The sequence below is a fragment of the Triturus cristatus genome, chromosome 8 (assembly GCF_964204655.1).
Source record: "Triturus cristatus chromosome 8, aTriCri1.1, whole genome shotgun sequence".
Taxonomy (NCBI): domain Eukaryota; kingdom Metazoa; phylum Chordata; class Amphibia; order Caudata; family Salamandridae; genus Triturus; species Triturus cristatus.
Window position 1 is genome coordinate 299,135,386 of NC_140591.1, and position 13,207 is coordinate 299,148,592.

A 13,207-nucleotide genomic window follows, 5' to 3' on the forward strand; every position below is an offset into this window, starting at 1 on the left:
TGCCCAGCGGTGTCTGGCACCTGTGTGGGGGCGCTCGGTGGGGGACTGTGAGCCTGCACTGTTGGCATCCTCAGCCACCGTGTACTGTTGGACACCTCCATCTGCTAGAGGCTGGCCACTGCATGCCTCCTGGCTCTCGGTGCTAGTGGCGTTGATGGTGGCAGTGGTGGTGGTGGTGGTGGTGGTGGTGGTGGTGGTGGTGGTGGGGTGGTGGGGTGGTGGGGTGGTGGGCCCTGCAGGCGACAGGACCTCCTCCTCCTGTGCCCTCTTTCTCCTGGGTGCCTTTCCTGTGCTCCCCTCCGCAGCCCTGCGCGATGGCTCGCCTGTGGAGACAGAATGTACATTTGCTCACTTATCTGGCAGCATTTGTGTAATAATAAATGTCATGCCTGCCAATCAAACTGCCTGTCCTCTGCTTGCTAATTGCTGATGTGTGTCACATGCCTTTGTGTTCTGTGGACTGACTGTTCTGACATGTGTTAGTTCTGACTACATCTCGCATAATGCATTGCTGGTTTTTAGTAACACATGTACTGGAGTGGGATTCACAATGCCTCATTGGGGATTGGGGTTAGGGAGTGGTGGCACAGCATGCAGTGCATGCATCTTACCTTGTTTGTTGCCAGCTCTGGCTGAGCTGTCTGCTTCCCCAATCCCACTCACACTCTCCGGCTGGAGGGTGGACTCGACCAGGAGATCCAGGGCAGTTGGTGCAGGTGCTGTGTTCATCCCTCCACCTGTCAGGTTGGTTTGTTTCTTCCTCTCTGCCAGCCTCTCTATTGCACGCTTCCTCAGGTCATACCAGCGTTTTTTGAGTTCCTCAATGGAGTGCTGGGTTACTCCAATGGCATTGATCTTTTCTTGGATGACCAGCCATATCTGCCTCTTCTGGGATTCAGGCACGTGCAGAGACTGTTTCCCAAAAAGTTTGTCGTGGTCCTTTGTGACATCTTCAATAAGGACCTCCAGCTCCCTCTCACTGAATTTATGTTTTCACTTGCGTTCAGCTGCCTCCTTCTCCCTCTCTTGGTTGTATATATTTGCTCAGTGTTGTGAGCAAAAAGTTGTAAGAGTTGCTCCAGGCTTGTTTGCTGTGCTCCCTGCCTCTCAAACAGCTTCATGATCAGTACAGCTGCATGGGTGTGGCCACTCCCCGGTTGTGAGGTGATGAGGAAGCACAGGATTGGCTGATTCGACAATTACCGATTTTTTTTTTTTTAAATTAACGATTCGCTAATTACCGAATCGGTATTAAGGAATTGGTGATACCGATTCGGTAATGGGGAATCGGTAATTATTTTTACCGATTCATTCTAAATTACTTATTTTTTCGGATTGTTACTGATTCGGTAATTTTTACCGATTTTTAACAGACATCTGAAATACCGAGTTCTTAATAGCGAATCGGTAAAATTTGCTATTAAGGACTCGATATTTCAGAATTACCTACATCTGGCCCATAATTACTTAATTTTTTTCAGAATTCTTCTTCTCCTGGTGAGAGATCTCTCAATACTCTTGAGGTTAGGAGGGTTTTAAAGTTCTCTCTTGATAGAACAAAGTCTTTAAGAAAGTTGAAACTACTTTTTGTATACAATGGTACTTTACAGACTATATATGCCACTTCTAAACAGTCCTTGTCTAAATGGATTGTCTCCTACATAATCCTTTCTTATCAGAAGGCTAACAAAACCTTGCCTGGTAAATCTAGAACCCATTCCACCAGGGGCCAGACAGCTATTGCAGCATTAATTAGAAAAATCCCACTTGCCGAGATTTGCAAAGATGCAACTTGGAGATCAGTTCACACATTTACAAGACATTATTGACTTGATTTGGATGCTAAGGCTGATACTCAAGTAGGAAAAGCCTTTCCAAGGAACTTATTTGCCTGATTGTAATATTCCTTTTTCATTTCCTCCCTTGCAGACTTATTGGGAATGAGCTTGCTAATCTATTCAGTGTTTATGGTTATCAATGGAGATCCCCTGAGAGAGAAGGGATTGTTTCTTATCTGTAATCTGAGTCTCTCTCAGGGGACTCTCCATTAAAATCATAAGCAACCATGCCTCCTCCCCGAAGAAAGAGCAAAAAGTATGAATTATTCTATACTGCTCATTCGCTCATCAAAAATAACTGAGCGAACTGCCACCTTCAACGCATGATGGGACACTGAGGGTCAAGAGGCCCATTAAGGAAGAGTGCCCTGTTTTCATTTTTTACAATGCTCCAGCCTATACAGTTACATTGCTTTGTATTACCTGATCTCTTACTTTAAAGAAGTAAAAACATTTGTGAAGGATGTTTTCAGAGATCGCTTTTAATTTTACTTAAGTGACTTTTAAGGATATGCTTCATTTTGTCTTCTATATTTTAAAGCAATTCATTAAAATTGGCAATATAGACTGTTTTATGGATGCAAAAATGAACATGGATGTCACATATGTCTTTCTGAAGTAAGATGAAGTGGATGTGACTTTGAAAGAACTGCTCCGGGGACTCCGCACGTGGGGAGGACTATTCAGTGCATATTATTTTAATGGAGATTCTCCTTAGAGTGAACTAGGATTACGAGTAAGAAACCATTTCTTCCTAGGTATGGTTGAACTGTTAAAAGTGTGTGTTGTCAAATACTTCTAGTATACTCTGTATGAAAAAAATACCTTACCTCGTGATAATATTTGTTGTTTTCTTTAACCTAGTATGACATGGTATGACTATTATAACTTCAATATATATGCTTGATTGAAAAAACTGGAGCTTCTTAAGATCACATTGGTGAATTAGTTTCCTTCCTTAGTCCTGCCGCTTTCTGTGGCATTAACACTCTAAGCTAAAAGATCTGACCAATAACCAAAAGTGGCTCTTCATTGATTGGTGAGTTTGTGTGTGTGCGCTCATGTGGCTGGTTCAGCAAGTGAACACAATATTGGTCAATGGGTGGAATCATGGATAATTCCTTCCAAACCTGTCACTTATTCATCTGTACATGTACTCAGTCAGTCACACTTGTATTTATGTATCCATTCACCCACCCATTGACTCATTCATGCATTCACCCACTTGTCTCTTCACAATACCATCTACACAAACTTGCCAATCAACGGAGAAGCACAATTAGTTAGAAGCCAGACCTTTTGGCATTGTCAATGCTTGTGTTAGGATTGAAAGAAGAGGCACGTGAAAAACCTCTTTCCTCCATGATTTTTTAATGCTGTTCAGCTGGTGGCTGTCTACACTTTTTTTTAAATTTCTAGTTCCATTGAACTCCCTTTCCCATTATCCTGTTCTTCCAAACTTCAGCAGCACGCTACTTTTTTGTTTTACTTTTGAACTAAAGCGATTTTTAGGTCAGCAAACCCATCACAGCCAGCACCCTTGCTTATCATGCAGACAAGCTCACCATCTCTGGTGGTTCTTGGGGCATCCGTAGCCTGGACACCATCAGACTGCAGACTAAGACATGTAAAAAAGAAAATAATGACAACGGACCTTTTCCATCTATGCACTCAGGATCTAGAACAACATCACTGTATCCATCAGAACCGCCCCAACGCTGCTCTAAATTATGAACCTTTAAAATGCTCACCTCTTTAAAAAGCACTACATTACAATGCATTAACTTTCCACAGCTCAATCTCTGCTCTGATTACTCACGAACCTTAATGCCCTTGAGTACGTACAGTATTCTGCTTCTTTTCGGCTAGGTTTGCGCTATATAAATACCATAGACATACATACATACAAAATGCAATTTTTATATGAATGTTCTTTAAGTTGAAATATTTTCAGTGTAAAAGCCTCCATTCTGGGACAAGCATTTCAACAATCACAACTGGGAATGTTTTGCTTTCTCTTCGTTATTATACATTTACAGAGTAACAATAGTGGTATGTTAGCAGCGTATGACGTTGCCAATAACACACACAGGCCTGACTCTTTCCCCACTCCCAACACTTCACTATGTCCAACGGTTCTGTCTCTGCTTTTTTTTTAAAGCTAGACACACTAGAAGCTAGAATGTTATGCATGGTGCTGACACACAGAGATTACAGACTGGTATCTGAATTACCAATGCCAGCATCACTTTTGTTCAGGAACCATGTATCAGTTACCTGTGTCTCTGGTTGGCCGTGGATACCGTTTTCATTGATTTACGTTGCACGACCTTTTTTGGATGAAGTCCATTCCTTCCTTTCCTCCTTTTCTGATCCTTGATCCAGACTAGCCTATGGTGAAAAAAGGAAGTTCATTGTTTATTGAGGAGGTGATATGTGGGATCTAATGTGTAAGAAATTCACTATGGCGTTAGCTACTAAAGTGTTACCTGGAATAGTCTTGCTACCTATGCCTGAGCAACATCCTAATATGTTCAGATTATTGGAGGGACACCTTTTGAGAAAATACAGACATGCCAACAGTCCTTTGTCATATTCTATACTCCAATAAAGACAAGATTCAACAAATGTTGCCATCACAAAGAAGCATTTGATATTTATTTTTCAAAGGAAATTAGTACTGTCCCTCCAAAATGATGATTTTGAGTCTGCTACTTATATAACCAAAATGATATATAGTTAAATGGTTGAAATAACAACAAAGCACTTGCTAGGAACTCAGTGTGAAACAAAGGTTGTTTTGAGGCCTAGAATATTTTAAAAAAGGGCCTTTAAAGAATTACAAACTTTGATGTTAAGAGGGAGTGCTGAGAATGCAACTTCAGGGCGCCGTCCTCGCTTAAAACGAACGTTTCATTCATGATCATTGAGTAGTGAGTATGATATTTCCGAAACCTAGCAGCGAATCTAACTAGCAGCGAATCTCCTATTTTCGGAACAGTTACTGATTCCCTTCTCTTTTGTCCACTTTGTATGACCTTGAGAGTTCACCTGACTCTATGGGCCCAATTTATATATTGGCGGCATGCCAATACAAATGTCCGCCTAGCCACGGCAGAGACTACTATGTCTGCTGTGGCCAAACTTCTCCCACGACCCTAGGTAATAATGGCCATCTTAGAATTGGCTACATATTCGCCTACCCAATTTGGATGGACAGATATAGAGAAGTTTTTTACTGTTCCTTCCCGCCAGGTTTTACAGTAAAATCTTTATAATGCTACCCCTGCCATGAGAAAACGCCCCCATGGCAAGGAGAGCATCATATATTTACTTTTCAAAAGGAAAATCCTATTTCGGGAATTTCTTCTTAAAAAGACAAAACAATTACTCTGTGCTACAGGGCTGAGTCCTGCTGCTGCAGAATCGTAGCTCCTAATATGCATTTGGCAGGAACCGCTAACACAGAGGTTCCTGGCAATGCATGCTTGGTGACCATTTATAAATTAGGTGGGCGGACTACCCTCCATGGGGATGGAGTAATTTACTCCGTCCCAATGGCACGGAGTAATTTACTCCATCTCCATGGCAGAATGGCTGGCTGCTCGCCTAAATTTAAATCAGATTCTAAAACATAGTTCATGGCCCTTAACAATACGTGCCCCCACGGATGATGAAATACTGAAAAAGATCAATTGGAATTGGCAGGTGGGTTTACTATAGTTGGTGTGTGCTATTATAAGATCCTGCACAATGCACCTTCTCCTTAAGGGTTGATTGGCAGTGGTTTTTTCAGATCCAAGTGAAGGATACAAATGAATGAGTACTAAGGACACCATCTCTATGGCTCACATACAATGTCACAAAACAGGTATCTAAATATTTTCTTCAATGCAGGACTCCAATAGTGCAAGTGTGTAGCCAACATTGCCTGAATAGGCAAGAAAGGCTAATTATAATAAATGTCCTGGTGCTGTTGTGCTTTTAGAAGGTACCAGTGCCTGGCAGGCATGATTTATTGGACAAATCATTGTAGACTATTAAGGTGTCATGGTGCAGTACGGGATTTTGTTGTTAATTATCCACTTCATCAATTTGTGGTTAAAAATATAACCATATAAACTTTGAGACATCCATAAAAATCAATTGACCGCTGACAAAGGTTGTCAGTACCCTTTAATATAACAAGAATAATCAGATGATCTATACTGTTAATTAGATAACACCTGATATTCTTTAAAAAGGTTATAATGATTGGTATTTTGCCACAACCATAAGCTCTTGTAAAATAGTATGATCATATAACACATAGCTTAAATAATGGAACTGTCTGATGCTGGTTTGGACTGTCGAATACATTTGCTATGTTGTTAGTCCCACAATGTTTGATGCACACATTGCAAATACTCTTCAGCCTGCACAAATACCCTTGAGATACACAGTACCCAAGTAACAGACCAAATCACCAGATGTCTTACATTTTCTCTATCCCTCGCAGGGAGTATCCGCCTTATCAAAACGATAATTATTCCTTGCTTACTCTATCTCTGTCTCAACGTTCCATTATACCTCAACAAAACGTTCTTCCACACAGCAAAAACACAATTGAAGCACTTGACACCAGACATATATGGGACCCGTTCAGGTGCTACCTCGCACTGCAATCTGAGAAACCTGTAGCAACGCCAGCGATTCTGGATGAACCCTACCACAAGTAGGCAAAACAAGCACAAAATATGAGTTGCAAAGGCAATAAGCATCTATCTTTAGCTGTTAATTCCCCCAGTCATGGTTAAAAACACAGTGCCTTGTTTAGACCATATTAAGTAGAACGGCCAAAATTCTACTTAATATGGTCTAAACATGGCACTGTGTTTTTAACCATGAGTGCAGGCATTGATCATAAAAGACAAGTGCTGATTGTCTTTGCAAATCAGTTTGGGCCAGATGTATGATGGTTTTTGCATGCTCAAACGGGTTTGCGAACCCGTTTGCGCATGCAAAAGCCATTAGGGGTATGTAAATAGCGATCCGCAATTTATTTGTGACTCGCTATTTTGTTATTGCGAGTCACAATTAGGAAGGGGGCGTTCCCTTCCTAATAGCAAGTGCAACCCCATGTACAAATGTTTTGTGGCCGTATTTGATGGCGCAAAACTCTTGCAAATTACCACCCTCTTCAAGAAGGTGATAATGGGGTCGCAAAAGGTAAGGGGTCCCCAGGGGACCCTTTCTCCTTTGCAAACGCAGGGGGAAACATTTTTTAAGGGCAGGCTGTGGTCCCAGGGACCACTGCCTGCCCTTAAAAAATGAAACAAAAATGTTTCATTTCTTTTTTTTAAATGCATCCCGTTTTCCTTTATTTAAAAGCAGTCCCAGACATGGTGGTCTGTTGAGCCCAGCAGGCCACCATACCTGGGAGTGCATGCCATTCCGAATGGGGTCGCAAATTGCAAGAGGTTCATTAATATTCATGAGCTTCTGATAAGAAGTAGGACGGACACAGTAGAAGGTTCCAAGAAGTAGTCTTTATTGTAGGGGTACAGAGAGCCGGCCCAGCTGGCACAGCCAAGGCACAAGCGGAACTGCCACACAGAGAACACTCAGAGCAGGATGCTTGACAACACTCCAGGTGACATCACTAAGTTCTCACTTAGCTCTGCCAGCATCACATCACCACACCTCCCCCCTTTTAACAAAATAATTCTAAAATAACGAGAAAGGGGGAAGGGGTACAGAAAGGAAAAAAGGGTGTAGAAATAGAGAAGCAATGTGATGAACAAACATAGGAGCTTACACAAAATCTCGTAATCTGCTTGGTCTAACAAGGACCCTGGTGCTCTTCCTTACACCATCCCCCCAAAACATTTTTGTCAGCTTTGACAGTTTCAGAGGGAACACATGGGTCTTTAGCAACAGAAGAGGTGCTCCACCAGTTTCCATTCGACAATTTTACAGCATTCTTGCGCATCTCTACAATCTACTGAGAATCCAAAAACTTAGAGAGGCCTTTTCTGACCGAGATTTTTTATTCTAAGCCAGTCCCCGACCCAGAGTCTGTGGGTTTCCATCCTGACAGAAGGTTCATGAGAATCCCACATACACCTCATGTCAAAACCTTGGTGGAAGGACTTAACCATCCAAAAAGGGTAAACTTGTGAAGATGCTTTTCTGCCCCTCATAAGTTCGAAAGACCAAACTAGGTCTTTCACAGCTTGAAAAATACAAGACCTGGACCTGAAAGCTGCCTGGACGCACTCTACCACAACTCTATTGAATCTTCCTGCCTTGCCATTCCTTTGTGGGTGGTAACGAGAGGTTCTGGTGTGCTTGATGCTGCAGGAGCGCAGAAACAAATCCATCTCCTGCGAGATGAATTGGACACCGTTGTCTGTAAGAATCTCCTCAGGATAACCCTCCCTGAGGAAAATCTTATTCAAGCAATTGATGACACTCTTGGAGTTTGGGACACTGATGGGCTCAAGTTCAACCCACCTGGACAGATGATCGATGAGGACTAGAAAGTATCTTGAGTTAGCAGGAAGAACATGGAAAAGTCCAAGAAAATCCATACCCAACTTCTGCCAGGCTCTTCCAGGTGGGGGCACGGGAGATTCAACAACACCTTCAAGGACCAGAACCTTGTCACTGGCATTGCAACGTGGACACTTTTTACCAATTCATCAATTTGGGTGTCCATTCTAGGCCACCAGAAATCGGTTCTGACATTTGTTTTAGTAATTGTAGCACTAAGATGACCTGAATGAGCAGCTAAGACAAATTTCTCTCTGTAACACATGGGAGGTAGAAGTTTGTCGACTACTTTTCCGTCCTCCACCGAAAGCTCATTGCTGACTTTCCAGAACATCTGTAGTTCAGGGGACAGGCACTTCTCTTTCGGCCAGCCTTTCTTGATCAGCAAAGCAAGTTCTTTGAGTACAGCATCCTTATCAACTTCCATCACCCAATCTTCCTCTGCAAAGGACAAGCAATCTTGATTGATGCATGCTAGAAACATGCCTCTACTTCATTCTCCCAGTCCTGCTCTTCTGTGTCAGAAATGGGGACTCTAGACAAGCAGTCTGCTCTGCTATTCTTTGCCACAGGAATGTATTTCATACTAAAAGTGTATTCCAGGAGTTTTGTAGACAACCTGGCCAAGCGAACAGTGGTTCGTTTACCATTTTTCCCAGATAAGATGTCAATTAAGGGCCGATGGTCAGTCTTGAGAACAAAGGATCTGCCCCACAAGTATGATTTAAATTTTTAAACACTCCAGATGCAAGCCAGGAGCTCTTTTTCGACGACGGAGTATTTCGGTTCAACAGGACGAAGAGTCCCTGAGGCAAAACCCACTGTGTGCTCTCTTCCCTCAGCATACTGCGATAGGACAGCTCCCACACCATACTCACAGGCATCAACTGTGACAACAGTTTGCTTTCCCTCCACAAAGGCTTGCAGAGCGTGAGCTTTAACAGTGTGGTCATCAATGGACTGGAAACCTTTATCACATTCTTCTGACCATGTATAAGTTGCCCCTTTCTTAAGTAGTGCTCTGAAACACTGGTAGGTTTAGCAAAGTCCTTCATGAACTTGGCATAAAACTCACAAAGGCCAAGGAAGGACATAAGTTGTTCCTTGTTTTGAGGAGCGGGCGCCTCTACAATACTCTTGATTAAGCCTGGTCGGGGTTTTATGCCATGTTCTGAGATGATGTGACCTAAATATTCAATTTCTTTTACTTTGAAGGTGCACTTGCTTTTCTGTAAAGTAACTCCTCTGCTCTCTAGCACACTAAAAACTTGATCAATGACTAAATCATGTTTGACTTCAGTTTCGGTGAAGATGAGAATGTCGTCTTGAAAGACCACAACATGGGGGTTATGATGAAACATTTCGGTCATGAGTCTCTGAAAGACAGCGGCCACCAAGGCCAGACCAAAGGGTAGCCGGCAGAACTGGAAAACACCATCAGGGGTAACAAAGGCTGCAAGGTGTCTGGACTGAGGATACAGCTCGACTTGATGGTAGGCGGCCTTGAGGTCCAGTTTGCTATACCATGAAGAGGACCCTACTTTTGCGATGAGATCCTCAATGCGTGCAAGGGGAAAACCATCAACCCAGATGGCTTTGTTGAGGCTCCTCAAGTTGACACACATCCTCAAGTCCCCAGACCTTTTCTTGGCCAAAACAATGGGGAAAGCCAGAGGGTGGACTCAACTCTTTCAATTATACCTTGGTCGCACAATGTTTGTAAATGTTTGGAAAGATCACCTCTAATGCTTAAAGGAACATTGCGTAACCTATGTTTGACGGGATTAGCATGTTCTTTAACTTTGATGAAGTGTTGAAAATTAGTGATCTTGCCAAGACAGTCCTCAAATATTTTGCTGAACTTGTGCTCCCAACGATTGGTCATTTGAGTACTAGACAGAGAGTTGATGTCTTTAGTGGAAGTGATGTGACTTTGACCAGGTTGTTTGTCAATGAAAACAGGGTTAGCCAGACCAGGTTTTATGGTCAACCCAAACTTGGCCTGATGGAGAAGACCGAGGACATTGATCCCCCTTTTTGCCACATACACCTCTCCTTTGATAGCTTCCCCTAGGACGCTGATGCTAGCCCAGAAATAGCCCAACAATTCAATCCTACTACCTTCGAAGGCCACAGTGAGTACATCAGGTGGTAACAAGTTCTTATCACCCCAAAACCTGAGATACTTATCTTGGGACACAATAGTAATGCGTGCTTCCGTATCGACAAGAAGTTGAATGGGATTGGTTTCGATGATGACATCAATTTCAGGGTCAGGAATATGTGGCGTGTCCTGCCTCTCATTGCAGTCCTTGACCACTATGACATATTCCTGAGACGTGACATCGTCATCATATAGACCGCCGATCTCATTGAGGACACACCTTACACTTCTTCTTCCGCCACCCATGCAAACTCTGGCAAAATGGCCCATTTTGCCACATTGACCACATTGATGGTTAATAGCCGGACAGTTTTTAAAAGATGAAACATGCAGAGATGAACCACACCTATAACAGCTGATTCTAGAATTGGACGGTCTACTTTGCATGAAACTTCTCCCACCTCTAGGCATAGTAGGTCTTCTGGTATTGTCTCGTGTGACAACTGGAGGTTTGGCGGAGACAGCGCCTGAAATAGAAGTGTTAGACAAAGCAGTTTCAAGTTGCTTGGCATCGTCTATTAAACTTTCAATACATCTGTCAATATCAACTGCTTTGTCTAAAGTGGGATCCTTACAGGTAAGTAGTTTCTCTTGTATTGTCTTACAATAGCGTCTAGCGACAAGTTGATCTCGCACGAGTTGAGAGGTGAAGTTGTAAAATTCACATTTTGAGGCTAAGACTTTTAATGCCGTGATGAAAGTATCTATGTTTTCAGTAGATTTCTGCATCCTTGTGAAGAACTTGTATCTGTGCACTACAATGTTCTTAGTTTTAGTAAAATACTTGTCCAATTGAGCTACTGCTACATCAAATTCGTCAGGGTCCTCACCTTCGGGTGGATCATAGGGAGGTAAGTGGTCAAAAATATTTTGAGCCTCGATCCCTAAATGATAATACATGAGGTTCTTTTTACTTTCAGGTCTGAACCTTTGGCCATCTATGGCACCTAAGAACGCCTTAAAAGATCTGATCCGTAGCTTCCATTCCAGCGGTGGTTCTCCTGGTTCCTGTAGAAAAGGCGCTCGGCGGTAATGTTCTGCATTGCGGCTGAATACCTGTGGAATAAAACGGTTACAAGCAGAGAGAGATTGCAGGAAAAGGTCAGCAAAGCAAGGAAAGAAAAAGAAAAGTAGTAGAAGACAGAACAATGAGAAAGAAAAAAGAATGAAAAAGAAAATAAATCTGGCGTCTTGCAGTTCACCAACTTTTAAGTAAGAGTGACTTTGTCTTGCGCAGAATAAGAAAACTTCTTTCTCCTGTAGTAATAATTGGAAACAGGAAGAAGGTGTGTGTGTGTATCACAGGTGTGACACACAAGAAAAATTCCACATTGAATGTTCTCTTCGTCCAATAGGTGGCAGGTTTGGTGAATAGCATTGGAGTTTAAGAAGATTCCACCCAGCCAATCAAAAAGAGTCAGCAATGTCCTTTCTGCCTGCTCGGTATGTAATGGCGTGGGGCCAAGTGGTTGAAGAATAATGAGCAGGCTTGACAAGCAAAGATGAGTGCTGTGCGTATCAGCGTGATGTACGAAGTAGGAGGTATGCGAATATGAGAGGACTTGCTGTGTGTGTCAGCACGTGTAAACAATGCCTTGTCAGGAATACGGAGTTTCGTAGTAGAAATCGGTTGCTTAGCAACGGAATGCTCAGGGTGCATGCTGGCGGCTTGAGGGAGTAGGTGCGCGAGTCGATGAAGCCAAAAATGCAAATTGATAAAGGTTGGAACACACAGGCAGCTCGTGAGGGTGCGCATGAAAGAAATTTGATGCCGGCAAAGCTGCGCGAGGGAGATTTAATGTCAGTAATACTCCAGTTGAAGTCAAAGTTTATATTGCTTCCCGCTCTCCTTCCAGAGTACATGGAGCTCAAAGGCAGCGCAGGTAGAGCAGAATAGCAGTGTTGTAAAGAGCCCCAGCAGGCTTGAATGGGGAGCGAGCAAAGGGCAGGAAGCTGAGCGCAGCACAGGCACTTAAAGTATGTAATAGAAACGGGCACGGCTCTCTGTACATGTACGCGCAAATGTGCCACAGTTGAGCTGGAGTAGCGAAGGGTACCTGATGCTCAGAGCACTCACAACAGGAAACAAAGGCAGCCGTGGGTTGGCAGCAGAGTGGCATCTCGTCTTCTGTGACCACTGATAAAAAGTAGGACGGACGCAGCAGAAGGTTCCCGGAAGTAGTCTTTATTGTAGGGGTACAGACAGCCGTCCCAGCTGGCACAGCCAACGCACAAGCAGTAACTGCCACACAAAGAAGACTCAGAGCAGGATGCTTGCCAACACTCCAGGTGACATCACTAAGTTCTCACTGAGCTCTGCCAGCATCACATCACCACAGCCTCTCTATTTGCGACCCCATTGGGAATCGCTAACAGTGTGTTATACACTGTTGCACATCTAAAATAGCGCCTCGCAAGTTGCGAGTCGCAAAAGACTTGCAATTTGCAAGCCGTTATTTTGGTTGTCGTACATCTGGCCCTTTTAACTTTTTCTTGTAAGGAAGAAGCTTCTCATCCCTCTTTGGGGACCTCATGGGGGGAGTGTTAAGATGTGTTGTGTACACAATACAGGTAGATTGATTACAACACACACACAACATTCTTCTAAAATTGTTTGGGTGTTGGTTCCTTCCCATACATACAAGAGGTGCCGATAATGATATAGTGAGCA

General features: G+C 43.1%; 1 protein-coding gene across 2 annotated transcripts in view; it reads right to left on the reverse strand.

Annotated features, from left to right (window-relative positions):
• Nucleotides 1-13,207, reverse strand: part of GJA3 (gap junction protein alpha 3) — a 654,666-nt gene that overhangs the window by 104,359 nt on the left and 537,100 nt on the right. For both annotated transcript variants that reach the window (XM_085621555.1, XM_085621556.1), the window contains one exon: nt 4,116-4,229. The gene's annotated coding sequence lies outside the window, so the exon portion shown is untranslated. The remainder of the gene's footprint in view (nt 1-4,115; nt 4,230-13,207) is intronic.